We start from the raw sequence: 19,513 nt of genomic DNA, 5'->3' as shown, positions 1-19,513 counted from the left end.
TGTTCTTTAATATTCCCCACAAAACATTCTCAAGTAAGAGGTCCAAGATTAATAGACATTTGTTAAGTTAATAAAGTAATTGATATTTGCACTGTGGAATAACTTTGTAATAATATTGAAAAGTGTATCTTTGGTTAATATTGTATTTCTCGTATATAAAGTTCATCTATACTGCTTGTTTACATTGGACACAATGTTGTGAATATAATATTAAATGTATAAATGGGCTACATACTCTAAAATTTTCCCATTTATAAAATGTTGTGATTCTGATGCTCAATCACGAGACTCAATATACTGAAGATCATAGACCATCAATAAAATAAAATCATTAAAAATATCTTCCCTAGCTATTGTGAGATATTCAGATTTGCTGAATTAAGTTATGGAAAAAATATAGAGACACGGGAATGCTATTTATATGAAGTTGAATTCAGAGACAAGGCAGGCAATAGGCAAATAAAAGACCATAATCATGGCCGAGAGAGGAATCAAACCTCTCTATCAAGAGAGTGAAGGTTTAAGGGAATGAAAACACACCAGTACTCATACAGCTAGCTAGATGCTATGTTCAAAGACTGAAACTTGATGAATTCTAAGAAGGGGGAGCTATCTCCAGTACTTAGAAAGTGCTGGGGGGGAGGGGAGGAAGAAAAGTACACAGAGAACCTGAGGACAGCTTGGCCTTGTTGAGTACAGGAAGAGAACTCCTGTGGTTAGACTGAGGAATATGGATGGGAGTCAAGCAGATTTCTACAACTTTCTTTCAAATTATTTGTTTGGGGGTTTTTGCTTTGCATGAAGGAAAACAAAACAATGCAAAATACTTTATTTGAATGACTTCACATTTTTAAAGTATATTTGTAGTCATGATGAAGCCAAGACATAATCAGTGATTTCTAGTGACAATCTTTATTTTTGACATATGTTTTTGTTCATTGCTGAAATAAAATGGACTCTTTCAACTTTGTTTTTCCTAAGCTAGATTTACTTTCCTGAGGCTAAATGTTCTCCTTATTTGATATTTTTTAGTCAAATGTAGTGAGAAAGTCAATCCTCTGCTCCATGTAACTATTTTTTCTGAGTATTCCAAAGAAGACATTATTCTCATATACCCTGAATATTTATTTGTAAAGGCTCTACAAGGAAGGAAGGAAAACCACAGAAAATTGTGAAGCAAGAGATGAAAGGTAAACACAGTAGCTTGTTGAAATATGGGTAACAAATGATGGGGCCGACTGGAGAAAAAGCACTAAGACTTCTCATTGGACATGGAAAACTGTTGAAGCTGAGACCCATGAACTGATAAATCAGGGAAAGAATGTTTAAGTTAAAGTAAAATAAATAGCTTTCGAGAGAAAAGAGAAATTGTGAAATCTATTCCATCTTTGAATATCAGAAACAGACGGAATTTTGCTTCTTTAAAGTATAACTCAAATTAAACATTTAGAAATAAGTTCACAAATGCCCTTTAGCCTTCAATGTTATTAAATTATACAAGATAATCAAATGTTTAAAATATTTTCTTGGTGTTCATTTATTTTTTAGGAATAGTATTTTGGGTTATAAAATAGTTATTTCAAAAGAATAAAATGAGTGGGAATTTTAATAAGAAAAACAATATACTTGCATCAATATGTTTCAAATAAATAATTTTGTCAAATAACAAAGATGACACTATTAAATTTTTGCTAATAACAATATAGATATAATAGCTTCTAGTGCTAAAATTTTCATAAAGTTGGCATTTTTCCAAGACATGACTTTGAAATTGAGTATAGACAAGCAAACTATATCAAGACAATATATCTCAGAAATATACTTATATGTCTAAATATGTATCACTATAAGTTAAACCACTGCATTTTTATTTCATTCAATTCTAGGAATTTTTAAGTTCCCTTCTTGATTTCTTCCTTTGCTCAAGTTTGGTGAAGTAATGAGTTGTTTACCATGCATGAGCTTGTATACTTTCTGCAAATTCTCTTGTTTTTGCTATTCAGATGGAATCCACAGTGGTCAGATAAAATTCAGGACATGATTTCAATTTTCTTCTTTGTTGACAGTTTATTTCCTAATACGTGGTCTATTTTAAATAAAAGCTGATGGGTGTCTCAGAAAAATTTGTATTCTTTAGTGTTTAGATAAAATGTCTGTAGAAGTCTGTTAAGGGCATTAGGTTTATAATAGCATTTAATTGCAGAGTTTTATAATTAGTTTATTTTTTTCCTAAATGAGCTGTTTACTTGTGAGAGTATACATTGAGGTCACACAACCTCCCTGTCTTAGTTGATCTATGTCTTTATATCTATTAGTGGATTTGTTGTTGGTTTTTTTTTTAATTAAATGATCCTGTGTAAAAAAAAAAAATGTATATGAAGTGTTCCTCCTTAGCTCTTCTGAACACACTAATTATGAATCAACTTATCTTTCAAAAATACAAAAATATTACAAACAAAGAAAATGCCAAGGAACAGAATCTTACCATGGATGCTTGGAGTACCTTTACGTTAGTTCTCAAACGTTGAAAGTAAGCAAGATATTCTTCAGAAAGTTAATGGTTGAATAAAATATAATAAATCCAGACAGAAAAATGTCATTTGATGTCAACAATTATTAGCAACAAATTTGTGGGAAGGTGAAAACACATAAAATGTGTGTGTGTGTGTGTGTGTTGAATAGAAGATCTATAGTTCTACCATAAGTGGTGTTCATAAAGAAAGTTTGGTTGATAAGGAAAAGAGAGAGATTTTAGTACATGAAATTGCTCTGTATTATATTCTAACAATATATGAAATTTTACATTTTTTAAACTCACAAAATGCATGAGAGGGAAGGACTAGTATGGAATCTGTATGATAATGAATTGTCAAAGTAGCCTCATCAGTTGAATCAAAGATATCACTTGGGTGGAAGTGGTGATAGTGGACTAAGTTGGTTATGTGCCTTCTCAAATTTGTTATAGGAAAATACAGATAAAAATACTGTCCTTCTACCCACATGTAAGGGTTAATGTAATCCCTTATCACAGATACTTATTTTGAAGCAAATGGAGACTCTTGCAGAGATCCACAGCTAATGTCAATGCTGAGACTGACTATGGGTCGCCTGACTCAATTGTTAGAACTACCACACAATGTCTTCACTCAGACTAAGGGAAAATTGCATAATAGAAAGCAGAAAGAAGTCAAAGCCAGATCAGTCTTCCTGCTGCTAGTTAATGGCCTCCAGATGTGACTGGGAAGTTGCGCCCACGAAATCTCAACAATATGGCTGCCTGAACAAGACCTACAAAATGACATAAGTTGACATGCCAATACAGACAGAAAAAATTCCACAAGGTCCTATCCATAGATAAGGAGTTAAAGTTTATAAATATTTGCTGGAAGCAGGAGAATGAGTTTTCTCTGGAGCTGAACTCCTCTACTAGCTGTCATATCAGTCCTGTACACATATAAGCAATGTGGAGGAATACTGATACATTGTCCCGCACACACAACAATTATAATTAAAGAGGAGATCATGAATTTGCAAGGGGTAGGTATTGGAGGTGTCAGGAGAAAAGGCCAGGAGTGATGTCAATAGTGGATGAAATTTTAAAAAAACAAAACAAAAACCTTTAAATTTTCCTCTAATTAAAGTGACATAAAATTGCTTTAGAAGCCTTTACCCAACTCTTGATTTAGTGATATTTTAAACAACAGTCTAACTTGAGAGGAAGCACAGAATGGAGAGGTTTGTGGAACAATGACATTTTTTTCTCATCCCACACAGTATTGTGGGTTTGGTCTAATGCTACTTGTATTATGTTAGTCTGAGCCCCCCAAACTGCACAAAAATCCACACACCACACTTAAGACACTGAGGAAAACTTGACCTCAGTTGGGTTTGATTGGTAAATAAAGTTGATGATGGCCAATGGCTGAGCAGAGTGACAGAGGTGGGACTTTTAGGATTCCTGAGCAAGGAAACAAGGAAACAAGGAAGGAGAGGAAGAGAGAGAGAGAGAGAGAGAGAGAGAGAGAGAGAGAGAGAGAGAGAGAGAGAGAGAGAGTTGTGGAGGAGAAGAGATACCACACATGAAAAGGTACAGGTCAGAGAGCTTAGCAGCATGTAGGAATCCCAGGCAGTCTCAAGAGGGCTGCCTGACTGGGTCGAGGGCAGCAAAGATGAATATAGATTTTACTAAGTAATGACTTGAGCATATCGGAGGGAGGTAGATTACCCATGTGGAGGTTAAGAGGTAGACTAATCATTGGGTAGTTTAAGGCATATAAAAAGATAAGGGTTGTGTGTATGTGTATTTCATTTGGGAACCCAGAATATTGGGGTGGGCAGCAAGAGATGGCATCCATTTGAGTAAAATTAATTAGATACTCTTACAACTCAGTGACTAGGTTTCCAAAGAACAGAACTTTTTTTTTTTTTTTTTACCAAGATTAATTCTTTTTAGAATGTGTGAACGTGCATTGTGAGGACTTCATGGAGAATTTGTTACATTATTGATGGCAATATCAAATAAAACTCAAGATTGTTCCAATAAAAAGTGCAGTAGATCTGGCTTTTGTACAAAAAAATAAGTGTCTCAGTCATTTACAACTCCATAGCCTTATTTTTTAAAGAGGTAGAATTAGACCTTTACATACAACCATGACTGATAAAATAAACTGTAAATACAATTCTGTTTCACAGTCATTGAAAATACTTGTGAATTCCTAAAACTCGTAACTAATTCAGAATGTTTCTTATACATTTATGTAGTAAATTTAAAATGGCTTATTATTGTCCCATACTTAAACTCTCAAACTGTCAATTCAGACTAATCAGTCTGAAGAGGCAGGCATTGCAATTCAGGTTTCTACTTAGTTTTACAAATTTTAAGGAAGACTAAAAATTCTTTACTGGCATTGCCATCCTGTCTGACTTCTTTAAGGACGTGTGGGTAGAACTGAAAGCAGTGACCATTACTGTAATTAGAAGCCAGCCTTCATTGTATACAGTTTTTACCTTCTTGTCTTTGTGGAAGGGAAAATAGAGTGAGCAAACATGCAGCAGATCAGAAAATTAAACCAGCTGTCCTGTGAGCCCAAGGACTCTTCTCCTCAGATTCTTCCTGGATCACTTGCGGGATCCTCAGGAAACCTGAAAAACAACCAAAGTATATTGCTGAAAACATTATGGCCTTGCTCTGTCTAACATATCCTATCTTAGAAAAAAAAAAAAAAAACAAGATAGATTTGTAATTCTTTAAGCCTTTAGATTTAAGTCTTGAGATTTAGGAAGCCTGTGTTTATGCTTAGAGTTCATTGCTTTTCTTGAGACACAAATTTCCTGAAATTTCCAAAGAGCATTGTAGTCTCTGTTCAAGAATATAGGATATATCTATATACACATAAAGCTCAGATTATCTGGCTAAATAACAAAAGCGGTGTGTATCAGATTCCCTAATGCTAGGTGATATACATCTAATGATCACATGATAGGCAATAATTCTCCACAGTAGAGTTATCATCTGTTCTCATTGCAGTGAAGAAATACAGCACTTAAAATGACTTTCATGTTTCCCAGTTGGATCAACTACTGTGGAAAGCACCTTGAGGAAAATGACTTTTTAGTGAGTGAAGGAGCCTCAGAAATTTACTTTACAGAAATTATTTGAAATTCAGGCCCTTACAGACGTTCTCAGGCTGACAAAACAGTGGAGACCTTACAACTAACACGTGTCATTCTCTATCACTCTGAGATTTCTTAGTCTTCAGATTAATGCCCATTCAGTAACTATTAACTAACAGTTTAAGAAGATAATTTTCTAAAGAGTACAGATTTGAGTTATGACTCAAATCGTAACTGGCTCAACAGAAACACATATCTAGGTTTTCTGCACATATAACATTACTAAAGTCATTTTCAAAGTATGGCTTATATACTACAGCTACCTTGAATGTCCAATAGCAATGGAGGAATTAGACATCTAATATCTATTAAGTGGGCTCTAAGAAACAACTCTATTCAGTTTATTCAGATGCCCAGTGCTATGGAAATTATTTTATATACAATTAAACATATGAATATACATTTAAAACTATGTTGTATAAGCACTTTTACATAAGACAAATATTAACATAAATACTGACCTGGATTTTGTTTTTCTTTTTTCTTTTTTCATTTTATTTTATTTACATTTAAGATGACATCCCTTTCCCCATTTCCCCTCCCTAGAAAACCCCTGTCCCATGCCCCCCCTTTCCTTTTTGCTTTTGTACAATTTTTTTAAATGTTAATCAAAGGATTTATAAGTTTGGTAATGCTCAATCAGAAGTGTAACCCAATACCCAACCTAGATATAAAGACTATCTTTGACTGGTGGAGACACGTGAACATCTGCCTCCATGGCCCTCTCTCTTTCTCTCTCTCATCACCTAGCTTCTCCTCTCCTTCATCTTCTCTCCTTACTCCATCTCTTCCTCTCAGTGCTCCTTCCCACTTAGCTCCTCCTACATATCACTCTTCCTGTTAAAGTAAAACTTTTCTCTCAAAATACAGTTAGAGCATACTTATTCCTAATTGTACCAGTGAGGTTTGTTTTTCTTTCTTATCATTTTTTTTATTAAATCTTAGTTATGATTGTAATTTTTACTAATTATATTTCTAGTAAAGAAATGCCTTTATTGGGTGAAGAAAAGAGATATAACAAACACCCACAGAGAATGACCATCTTTCGGCAAAGCAGAGATGAAGGAGAAGTCCTAGGAAGATCTTGCCAGGCCTCTCCTTGACATCTGTTTTAGAGTCTCTGAAGGGTTGTCCTCTCATAATTTAGTGTACCTCCGTCTTAGAGGGAGAAAAGTCTCCAGATGCTCTTGGTTTAAGCTGTCAAACTTACGTCTTGGGTCAGGAGGCTGAAAAAGAAGCCAGCCATCTCAGAAGTTCTCCATCTCCATTGCCTTCTCAGATGGGGCCCCTCTTCCTACCTATCTGAGAGAATCTAACTCCTAGGGGCGCATTTCCCCTCTCAGAGGTAACCCTAACAACCATTAGGGGATTAGGGACACTAGCCTGATGACTCTACCTTCTTTTATCTGTCAATGCATTGGACGAGAGAGAGACGCAGTGAGAGCCACTCATTTGAGGGTGAACAGCCAGAACACAAGACAGCCACTTGGTAATAGTGTCTATCTTTGCTTGATGTCAGTGACAGAGTCTGTATACAAAACATGAAACAGGTAGTACCTTTATAATCCCTACTGAGAGTTACTTAAGGAGATTCCTAACCTTTCAACAAAGGCAGCTTAAAGAGCAAAAGGAACGCAGGCTCTGGGATAAGAAAGCTTAATGTGCCCCCTAGTGGCCCTTACATGTTTTAAGTTCTAATGAGAATACATTCCACCTGATGTTTGGTCGGGTCTGAGAGAGGAGGCTAGCTCCAAAATACTGGGGTCAACTGGCTCTACTTAGATTTTCAATTTACAAGAACACATTACTTGTATTATTCTTAGGTGAAACTTCAATGCCATGTTAAAAGTCTGTTTTTATATGGATAGTCAGCCACATTTTAAAATTGTCTTGTTTTCTGTTTATTTGCCTGTTTGTCATTAAGGTTAATAATTAGGTAGTTAAATCAAGTTGTTAGCCCAGCTTCCTGGCACCTTTCTGCAATCCAAACTACTTGTTAAGCTGAGGAAGGAGGTTTAACTGAGTCTAAAAATTCCAGAGCAAGCTAAGCAACTTAGCACCTCAGGGACATCAAAACAGCTTATTAATTTTGGTCATGTCCAAGGGGAACTACTGTGCAATGAGCCTTTGTATGTTCAAGAGGAATGTGTACATGTGATTTAAAAGCATATTAATTAAGCAAATGATACATGGAAATAAACTAACAAAGTAAAACTTTTAGTGTGATTTTTTAAATATATGGTTTAAAACAAATCAGAAGAAAGGTGAAATGAAAAGACAAAAAAAATGTCCAAGGTACACAAATATTGTGTAGCCAAAGCTACTATAAGTGTACATATTAGTTCATATGTATGGATGAGCATGACTACTAGTTCCTACACAACCCCTTACCCCGTTGCTCGTGGTGCCTGCTGCAGCCTCTCCATCGTAGCCATAATTGCTCCTGTTGGGTCAAGGAGAAGCAAAGTCATGTTTACGGTGCTTCTAATGCACACACATAATTTGTTTAAACTATAAACAGGGATTGGTGTTTGAAACTAATCACCAATTTATCACTGTATGGTTTACTGGTTTGGCTTTCCTCGCAGAATTAATTGGTTTGGAATACAGAGTCAATATTTCTGCAGGGCATTAGCTCTAGGAAGTGCATAGATGGCATTCCCTCTACCCTGGCTATGACCTCAGCATGCTCTACTCCTTTAGCACAGCTTCGCCTACTTACGTTGATGGTCTGACTCTTGATATTGAATGTATTTCTTTAAACTATTGTAGTGACCTCTAAAGTGGTTTAGCTTCACTCTATTCATATGATCCAGTGTAACCAAGTCACTCCCGGTCCCAGTGAGCCAGCAACTTTTCCTCTGTTCCTCCCTAGCCATTTCTCTCCTGGACAGTCTGTGCGTTTTCTACAATTTTTTTTCTTCGTTGCTCTTTTCTAGACTCCAAGTCACATAGACCCTCTCCTTCCTATTGCATAGACCTATAACAGTATATGTACCAGGGTCTGTGCATCACTTCTTAAAGGCATCGTAGCTGGTGTTACTTTGGGGGATATGTCAGTTAGGAAACCTAAATGACTGCTTGAAGACAGGAGATCGAATGGGAGGATACACAGTGATGTAAGAGTTGTTGACCATAAACTAGTGTACCAACTCACTACATTCATAACAGTGACCAGTTCAGGGTGATAACTAGTCAAGTAAATATTAAGTGTGGCTTACAAATGAAGCTGTAAAATTGGAGTCAAATGGGATATGTTTTCATTGTGTTTCATTACAGATATAAACAATGTAACATGTTGACCTTAATAGTCTTTCAACAAACAACCAGGCTGGTGAGTCTTGTCTTCCCTCTAAGTTTCTGTGTGCTGTCTTGTAAAGCCACCTTACAGGAACTCCCTATATTACGTAGTTGATACCTTTTCCTTTGATATTCAGTTGCCCTAACTTTGGTATCAGATCAGTCCTTCATCCTTCAGGCTGTACCTATCCACTCAAATCATGGCGCATCAAATTGCTCCTCACTAAGGGAAATACAGGGACAACCAGTGGAGCAGAGGCTGAAGGAAAGGCCATCCAGAGACTGCCCCACCTGGGGATCCATTCCATATGCAGTCACCAAACCCAGACACTATTGAGGATGCCAAGAAGTGCTTGCTGACAGGAGCCTGATATGGATGTCTCCTGAGAGTCTCGGCCAGAGCCTTACAGATACAGATGTGGATGCTTGCAGCCAACTATTGGACTGAGCAGGGACCCTAATGGAGGAGTTATAGAAAGGACTGAAGGAGCTGAAGGGGTTTGCAATCCTGTAGGAAGAGCAATAATATCAACCAACCAACCCCCCCCACCCTCCGCCCAGAACTCCCAGGGGCTAAACCACCACCACCAAAAAAAATACACATGGAACCATGGTTCCAGCTACATATGTAGCCTTGTCTGGAATCAATGGGAGGAGAGGCCCTTTGTCCTGTGAGGGCTCAGTGCCCCAGTGTAGGGGAATGCCAAGGGGAGGAGGCAGGAGTGGGTTAGTGGGTTGGGAGAATACTCTCATAGAAGCAAGGGGAGGGGGAATGGAAGAGGATTTTTCCAAAGGGGAAACCAGGAAAGGGAATAACATTTAAAACGTAAATAAACAAAATAACCAATAAAAATTTTTTTTAAAAGACCTGGTGAAGTTTGTTCAATAACACTGATCTTTCTCTTGATGTCTCCTCTTAGCAATTTCCATCCGCCCATCCATTTCCCTTGGCTGCGAATTCCCCCTGGACATGCTATATTTATACTTGTGCCCAATCTCTACCCCCATCTCAAATCCTAGTGTTATACATTTCATATCTATTAGAGTAGTTCTGAGTAAAACTGTACTTTCTCAGTTTTAATAATTGTGGTTTAATATTTTCCAATAAAATATAACTACTAACAATCCGCACTCCCATACACAATATTTGAAATACTGGATATGTATCTACTCATTTTGGAAATTCTAGAATCCCATAATGAGTGCCTAAGACAGTTATATAAACAGAGACTACCATAAGCGACTGGAATACCATCACTTTGGATAAAGCAGTAGAAATCAACTAGTGAAGAGCAGCGCCACCTGCTGCTTGATTGTATTATTGCATAATGCTTTTAGTAAATACTGAATTTATTAAAATTCTGATGCTCATGCTAAGTATGAATGTTATTAAACACTAATACTTATTCGGCATGTAATGCTATTAAGCATTGCAGTCAAAGTAACATTGTCAGAATCATATAAAGATTCTCTATTTTTAAAAACACTTTTTAATCTCAAGCAAAGGTAAGTCATTTTCCACATAACAGATCAAAGAATGAAAAGCCTGGTATTTAATTTTTAATATTCCTCCCTGAGAAAAATTGTTCTAGACAAAAAAATGAATAAAACGTCAATAAATCAAAATTGATTAGGAAAAAAAATCTTAAGCATAGAATTTCTGATTCAGTGCCTGACTTCTTTTGAGATTTTTTGAGTGTATCATTTCTAGTAATTAAAAGAAGTTTTCAACCCAATAAATCTAAAAAAACTAAGTATGACTAATATTCTTATTTTTAAAAGATTTCACACATTTGAAGAGGTCTGTGATTGGCTTCTACATGAATTCCTTTTCTGTTGTAGATGTCTGAAGTCGTGAGACACGGCTTTTCAATGTCTTTATATCTGGAAAAGAAAACTGTATTAAATGATTGGACCAGACAACCTATGAAAGAGAAAGCTGTTCATTCTGAAACAATGTCTTGCTAATACAGCATACCCATATTTGCTCACTGGGAGCTCAAACATCCCTTCTTCTTTCTCCTTTTACAGGTCACAGCCACATGTCTAACATCCCAAAAAAAAAAAAAAAAAAAAAAAAAAAAAAAAAAAAAAAACAGTGTCTTCCTGTGGTGGCTGCCATCCTATTACTATCCGATTCTCGGTGGGTGGGAGGAGGTATGAGGGGGAAGAAAAGAAAAAAAAAAGAAAATCAGAATCGTAAAGAAGACTTGGGGACCAATTTGCACATTATGATTTTTTTCCATAGGGAAGAAAGGAAAGGAGGAGATGAGCTGATCCTCGGGTCAGGTTGATCAGGCAAGATGTCGATACCAACCTTTGGTTTGGGAAATTACAAAACTCCCAAGTTACCTGATCACAGTTCAGGCACTAGCTATGAGTCTTCCGTATTTGTTGGTCTCTCGCCCAAAAAGAAAAGAGCAGAGTAGATGACAAACACAATTTCACAAGGCTCGTGAATACAAATAACAACATACCAGCTTTGGGAAGATCAACTTTATTCTGGGTGAATCAAGGGCTATATAGTTTTGTGAAAGGGGGGTAGGAATATCCAGAGTGGGCAAAGGCCATTGGCTGAAAGCTAAGATACTAAGATGCCTCATTAGCATGAGGAGACATTCCTGCTATCTCAGGTACTAGCTGAATGGATTCTTGTTTGAAGAAAGTAAGCTAAACCTGTAATCTAACCAAGGCTACATGACATACACAGTAGAGGGGTGTGTGTGTGTGTGTGTGTGTCTGTGTGTGTTGGGCGGGGGGCGTTGAACTCCCCAGACGAAGTCAAAGAAGGAGAAGCCCTGTTGGTAAAGGGAGTCTGCCATTTTGTGCTGACCCCAGAAGGCTTTCCAGACAATGGTAGACTTCCATCGATCTTACTAATCAGGGCAATAGTATACTAGAACACTAAATAATGGACTGAGGCAATCAATGTCAGAGCTGAACACAGCCGGCTCCATTTTCCCAGGCATCACTGCTCTCTGCTGCTTGTGATCCAAAGTGTCAGGCCGTAACTGTATCATATTTTATCTCATTGTTTTAGTTTAAATTTCAAGGCAGCAATGAGACACAGCAGTCCTTACTACTCTCTTGTGGACAAAAGTTGACAGGAGAAGGGGTTGGAGGGGGAGCTAAGGTAAGGATGCAGTATGAGGAGGGGGAGTTGAAAAGCTGTGAGACAAAAAAAAAAAATCTCTTGTGGAGCATCACTGGGATGACCTGGAGACATGGCATGGGGGAGGCTCCTGAGACTCTACAGTGCTCACCCTCACTGAAACTCCTAGCAACCAGGGATATAAAGACTAATGTGGCCACCTGATGTAGTCAGGTAGTACTTCCAGCGGAGGGAGAAAGACTCCAATTGACTCCCAAAACCTTTGACCCCAAAACTGTCCTGCCCACAAGATGTGCAGGGATAAAGGTCTAACAGAGATTGAGCCAACCAATGACTGGCCCAACTTGAGAGCCATCCCATCGAGAGCCAACCCATGACACTGCTAAAGACACTGTACTATGCTTGTAGACAAGAGCTTGGCATAACTCTCCTCTGAGAGGTTTCCTCTAGCAGCTGATGGAAACAGATGCAAAGATGAACAACAGCCCAACAGCCAGAGCCCAGGGAATCTTGTAGAAGATTATGATTAATAACCTGGGAGGACTGAGACAGGCTGATTCCATGACAAACTGTCAGTTCAGGAGGCTAGGCCTAGATCTCTGTTTCCCAGAGCTGGACAAGTTCAGGCAATTCAGTTACTGGAAAAATCTTGGGATTTGGGCAGCTAATCAGAAACTGCCCAGCCAACAGAAGTTGCCCAGCCACATGGCCTGAGGCAAGGACCATGAGTCAGCAAAAGTTTCCAAGCTTCCTCAGAAACAGTTTCCAGGCTTTCCCAGAAACAGTTTCTAGCACTCCACCACCCTAACAATGGTTCTGGAATGTTCCTAGAGATAGAGTCAACCAATTAAGAAAAAGGTCACCTACCACTCCCTGGAATTCCCCTAATGTGCTTTAAATTGTGCTTTTGAGTTCACCTGGATATCTACACCTTGGTAAATGGTAGACTTCAGCATGCTGGACTTCTACAGAATTAAATGCTCTTTGCTTTTGCATACTATTTGAGTCCAGGGTATGGTTCTTTGGTAAATCATGAACCCTTACAAACTGAGGAATCCTATGGGATCAAGAACATCACATGAAGGTCTACATAGTCAACTAACCTGAGCCCACCAAGACCACGCTGAGCTCTGCTGGTAGAGGGCTGCATTTAATCGGGATGTGTCTTATTTTGAGTTTTATTGCTGTGAAGAGACATGAATAGGTAAATAAATTAAGGGAGATTTTCTTGACTGTTCAAAGTAATCTTTGAATCACTAGTAATCTTTAGAGAAATAATTTCATAATATCTTGCAGCCATGAAAGCACTAAAATGAGCCTATGCATCTTCCAATTTAGGAAATACACAGGGGTTATGTACTCAAAGATTGTAAAAAGCAAGCAAAAAGAGAAAGAATTACATAATATATGATGCCAGCTTCCAAACTAGATATATTCAAAATATGTATAAGTACTAACTGATTACAACCATGAATCAAAGACTGAGTTTGGTGGCACATATTTGTAAACCCCATCTGTAAAGAGACTAAGACATCTATGCCAGCCTAGCATAAACTGTGATGTCCCTCTCAGAATTAATTAAGTGCATGGAAGAAAACAATAATAGTTTGCTAGATTACAAATTATATTATCATACAGTTGATGGAAAATTGTGCATCAATTGATCACAAATCAGTTGATGGAAAATTGTGAATGTCTACGAGGCATGTCCTTAACCCAAGGAATCTACTGTGTCTCTGTAATGGGTCCTCTGAATCACTCAAAATACCTGCCTCCTTGGGTTATTGGTCAGAAGCAGCCAATTGGACTGTGGTCTAGGCATGTGGGTGCTCTACATGCAGATTTCAGAGGCTAGAGGCTAAAGGTCCCTATGCCCTCAATATAGTGAAGATCTGTGAGCTGGAGAAACATTTATTTAGAGACTGGGATAAAAAGAGCTGTGATTTTTTTTTTCTTAGATATATTTCACAATTACTTGTGTGCTATACTATTTTCAATCTATGCAAACATTTTTTTTCTATTTTTCTCCCTATATTTTTATTTACTATAGATAAATAGCCAGCTGAGACAGACTTGGAGACTTGCAGGATAGCAAGTTTTGATATTTAATTTTTAAGAGAAAGGCACAAGATTTAAATATTTTACAGAATTCTGACAATTAGTCATTTCTTTATTCTTCACTAGTATTACACAAGGGGAAAAGTTGGGGGGGGGGAAAGTCACTTTAATCTTAGTTTATTTTGAGCAAACCAAAGTGTACTATAAAAATCCTTAGGAAATATGTATATCATTCTTTCTCAAAACATCAAAATGTATCACACAGGCAATCAAGCAATCAACTGCTATTATTTTCATATAGAAAAAATTGGAAGTTTTGTTCCAAATAGCATACATAAAAAAAATTAACTCTGTAACATAAATTCTACTGAACTATTATAGACTGATATAGAGACATAATATATATCTTGGGTGTAACATGTACTATAATTCATATGTACTACACACACAAAACACATGCGCACGTACACACACACACACAGATAGAACCCCATCAAAACAAGAGAAAAGGCAGTCAGATGACATTTTTCCATATATCATAGAGATATCCTAGAGCATCAAATGTGAACGCGGCCCACTTTCCAGCTCTTATCTATAGATTGCTTGTGTCTTCCTTGAAACCCTAGGATAGTCTTAGTCAGGAATTCTCATTTCACTGTTGAGCAGCCTCTCCTTGCTAAATCTGAACTGATAGAATTGGTGAAAAAATCTTTAATATTTTTTAGTCTTGATCTTAGTAAACTCACCACACAAACTTCTTTTCCCTGAGTCAATGATCTTCAACTTTTCAACTAAAAGAAACATTTTGTCATATTCAAACTGCCAGAATCACACTTTCATGTCTTTCCCCATTAAGTTCAATAGACTTTGTTAAACAAAAGCACAGTGATATTATCACAGTCTGTTACTGATGATGAAGAAATTATAACTCACAAGTAGGTAGCATCAAACTACATGGACATGTTTGAGAAAGGGATGATTCACATGAGAAATGAAGCTACAAGCCCACACTACTCTGAATAGAACATAATTTGACTTATAGATTGTTTTTGGAATTATCCACTTAGTATTCTGAGACATTGGCCACACAACTGAAACCACAGAAAGCAAAGCCATAGATAAGTGAGAGAAGAGTATATGTTAAAGATACTTAACTTCAATAGTGAAAAAAGAATGAAACTAAAATAGTGAGAAACAGTTTAAAGTGCATAATATAAAAAAGAATAGTATATTAGGAAATGTTTACAAATATGTGTTTTGAAGCTATAAAATTTGGAAGTCTCTAGGGAGTATCATCATAAGTAGAAGCAAATTCTATACTCCCAGCTACTCTAATAACACTTCTTAGAAATGACTTTTCTAAAGAACTTGTTACAAATATATATATTAAAGTAGATATTTGCTTCTGTGGTGTACATATCAGTTATGGACAACCAAGCTGTATATTCCCACAGCAATAGAAGATATTCAATAGCTGTAATATTGGAAGTATTGATATGAGAATACTTTAGAAAGTAAAAAAAAAGCAATGGGGTAAGGTTCATAGTATAATTTAATTTATAATCATTAATATGTACATATAAAACATCATTGCATACTTTTAATATAAAAATCTGTATTAAATGCATTACAGCCCACTATTGCAGGGAACAGGACAGGGCATTTGGAAGAGGACATGTTATAAAACAAGAAAGTAGTCTAGTACAGATGAATAATTAGTGTCTTTTACCAACTAACGGTTGGTAAAACATAATGGTAAACTTATCCTGAAACTCTCCTCTTGACTGAGCCATCAAAAGGGTCTCCAATTCTCTTATAATTTCAAGAATTGTGCTAACAAGAGCATAGTGCTTTAAATCCAATGATGAATACAGAAATAGTAAACAAAGGAGAACATGTTAAGGTAGCCAAGCAAATAGCTCTATCTAAATGAATATATACAATATAGAAGAGGTAGTAGGTTTTGCAACAGGGAATTCCAGTGCATTGGAAGATTCGATAAAAACAAATCAAATAGGGTTGAGCCGCGTTCCCCTCTTTAAACAAAACAACTATGTATATATGGGGGGCTTCCTATGTAAACTTCAATTTGGCACACAAACCCACCATTAAAAATTGATATTAATTTTATCATATTCCATTGTAAATGACCTTGGACTATAATTTAATTTAACATTCTGCTCCTGAATTATTTATAAAAGATTTGTTTTATGTAGAAGCTGACCTGATGAAAATTTAACATTTTGTTGCATGATAAAAATAATGGCAGATTTTGACTAGCTTAAGTCAAGAGCTTCATGAGAAATAAACCCAGGACTCTGGGCAGCCTGGGTCCAGAAGGTGTTCTGTTCCTCTGGGTCTGACATCACTACTAGGCAACCGAACCACAAGACTTGATAATCCATAAATGGTACCAACCAATGATTTCTTTGTGTGAAGGTCTGTGGGAATCTAAACAGTGCTCATACAATTACATAGCACAGTGGTGCCATGAGTCGACCTAAAATTTAATTATCTGCCACTTAGCAATCCAGAGAAAAATCATTGTTGATATATACTTAAAATGATGCTATGGCAAACTTGGTGACTTTCACCTTCAAATATGATGGATAGTTTTGTTATTTGAATATGTTAATATTAAAACTATTTTTTTCGTTTTTTGTTTTTATTGGATATTTTCTGTATTTACATTTCAAATGTTATTTCCTTTCCCAGTTTTCCCTTCAGAAAAACCCTCTCCCATCCCCCTTCCTCTTGCTTCTATGAGGGTATTCCCCCAACCTCCCATCTCTCCTGCCTACCTGCCCTGACATTCCCCTACACTGAGGCATAGAGCCTTCACAGGACCAAGGGCCTCTCCTCCCATTGATGCTAGACAAGGCCATCCTCTGCTACATATGCGGCTGGAGCTATGGGTCACTCCATATGTACTCTTTGATTGGTGGTTTAGTCCCTGGGAGCTGGGGGGTGGGGAGGGGATCTGGTTGGTTGATATTGTTGTTCTTCCTATGGGATTGCAAACCTCTTCAGTTCTTTCAGTCCTTTCTCTAACTCCTTCACTAGGGACCCCATGCTAAATCCAATGGTTAGCTGCAAGTATCTGCCTCTGATTTTTTTATTGGATATTTTATTTATTTACAATACAGATGTCATCCCATTTCCCCATTTCCCCTCCCTAGAACCCCCTTTTCTATACCCCCTCTCCCTTTATGCTTTTATACCATTTAGATTACATGCATGTATTAAGGTCAGTTCTAGGTTGAGGGTCTAGTAATGCAATAGATGCAAATAGTCAAGGAAAAAGCAAGACAATAAACACTGTCCTGGAACTCACTCTGTAGACCAGACTGGCCTCAAACTCAAAAATCTGCCTGCCTTTGCCTCCCAATGCTGGGATTAAAGGCGTGTACTATCACTGCCCGGCTTAGATTCCTTTTATATATACCTATACTCTATACAATGATAAATACATATATATATATATATATATAATATATATATATGTGTGTGTGTGTGTGTGTATACATATATACACATATGCATATATCTCATATATGTATATATACATATACACACATATATGTATATATATGCATATATATATATATGAAGAATCTACAGTAGTAGGTTTCCATATAATTCTTCAAATCAAATGGCCTTTAGTGGTATGGGTCCCTCCTCATATTTCTTCCCTTATTGCTTCTTTACCTCTCTATTTAATCCTGTCACCCCTGTCACTCTGTAGCTATAGATAGATAGATAGATAGATAGATAGATAGATGGATGATAATTGATAGATATAAATATGAACACACACACATATGTTGGGCTGTGGTGTGCACATGAGCGTGGGTCCTTTTGGGTTGAATTGTGGGTCCTGTGTATGTATCCCCAAGGGGCTAGGGCCAAGGCTCAGGGAGGCAGAGGTGCAGAAATTTGACTGTGTTCACTCCATGTCATGCCAGGTGGACATGGGGCTGTGAGAAGCTTCAGGACTCAGCTCCAGGGGTAAGGGGATACAGTCTGGGCTCCTAAGGAGGCCAAAACTCTTGGGTTGAGGGTCCCCAGGCCAGGGGGAACTGACTGGATCTTGTATAACCTGGGTCATTGTCAGTCTTTATCTTTTTAGGCACACCCAATACAGCAATTGCAGCAAGTATATGAGTGATCACATGCTTGCTTGTTTCTCCAGATTGTAATGTCACATAAATGAAACCACTGTATGTATCTACACATACATGTATAATATTTTTGATTGCCAAATTCATTATAATGAGTAACATCCATTACCAAGGACTTCAACAGGATGAGTAATCCCTTCTTCACTTTTACCTAATCCTTTCCCTGGAGAAAATTCAGAGTTTACCATTTGAGCCATGATTACTTCATTAGGGCTGCACATAATCAATCCCAACTAGGATAACAGATCTCTGCCCCAGAGATAACTGGGGAGGCCTGGGATGACATAGGGTTGTATATTCCCTGTATTACCTTCTTTATCTTTCCACATCAGCACCTTAGAGCTTTGTTGTGGATTTTGACTTTGGCCAATACCTTGTTTGGCCAATACATTGTTTAAGGTTGGGGTCAGAGGCCTGGTAGCAGGCCAGTCACTTTGTTTTAGGATAGTCACATCAGCTCCTGTGTCAACCAAGCCTTGGAATGCCTTTGCATCCAGCTATAGTGTCATCATAGGTTTTTGTTTAACTATAGGCTGTACCCAGTATGCATCAGAGGAACCAAAGCCTTGATCCCCTCTCTTAGGACTCTTATATTTGTGATTAGTAGGGAACAATGGAAGTAACAATAGTTGAGCTGTTCTCCTTCCTGTAGGAATGGTAGAGTGAGATATAAAGAATGAGAGACTTTGAAACAGTCAGTCCTGAATGGGATACCTTCATCAAACCCCACTCTTAAGGGCTGAAAGGAGAAGGAGAAAAGAGATTATAAGAACCAGACAGAAAGAATGACTCCCAGGAAACAAAGTCTTCAAGACCCAACAGTACTGATGCACATAGAGACTGTGACAGATGCACAAGACCTACAAAGATTCAAGCCAGATGGGCTGCTGATGCTGAGATGGGGAAGTGAACATAAGTTCCCATCTCTTTTTTTAAATGGGATATTTTATTTATTTACAATACAGATGTCATCCTTTCCTCCATTTCTTCTCCCTAGAATCCCCTATCCTATACCCTCTCTTCCTTTATGCTTTTATACCATTTTGATTATACGCATGTATTAAGATCAGTTCTAGGTTGAGGGTCTAGCAATAGAATAGATGCAAATAGTAGAGGAACAAGGAATACAATAAACATAAATAGTCAAAGAAGAAGCAAGACATTAAACCCAGTTACATGAACACTGTTT

General features: G+C 37.3%; 1 pseudogene; it reads right to left on the bottom strand.

The window, feature by feature from the left end:
* LOC117720480 (dystrophia myotonica WD repeat-containing protein pseudogene) overlaps positions 1–8,144 on the bottom strand; it is a 109,211-nt pseudogene extending 101,067 nt beyond the window's left edge.
* Positions 8,145–19,513: the final 11,369 nt, after the last annotated feature.

The sequence above is a fragment of the Arvicanthis niloticus genome, chromosome 15 (assembly GCF_011762505.2).
Source record: "Arvicanthis niloticus isolate mArvNil1 chromosome 15, mArvNil1.pat.X, whole genome shotgun sequence".
Taxonomy (NCBI): domain Eukaryota; kingdom Metazoa; phylum Chordata; class Mammalia; order Rodentia; family Muridae; genus Arvicanthis; species Arvicanthis niloticus.
This window is presented reverse-complemented; position numbering and strand designations above follow the sequence as displayed.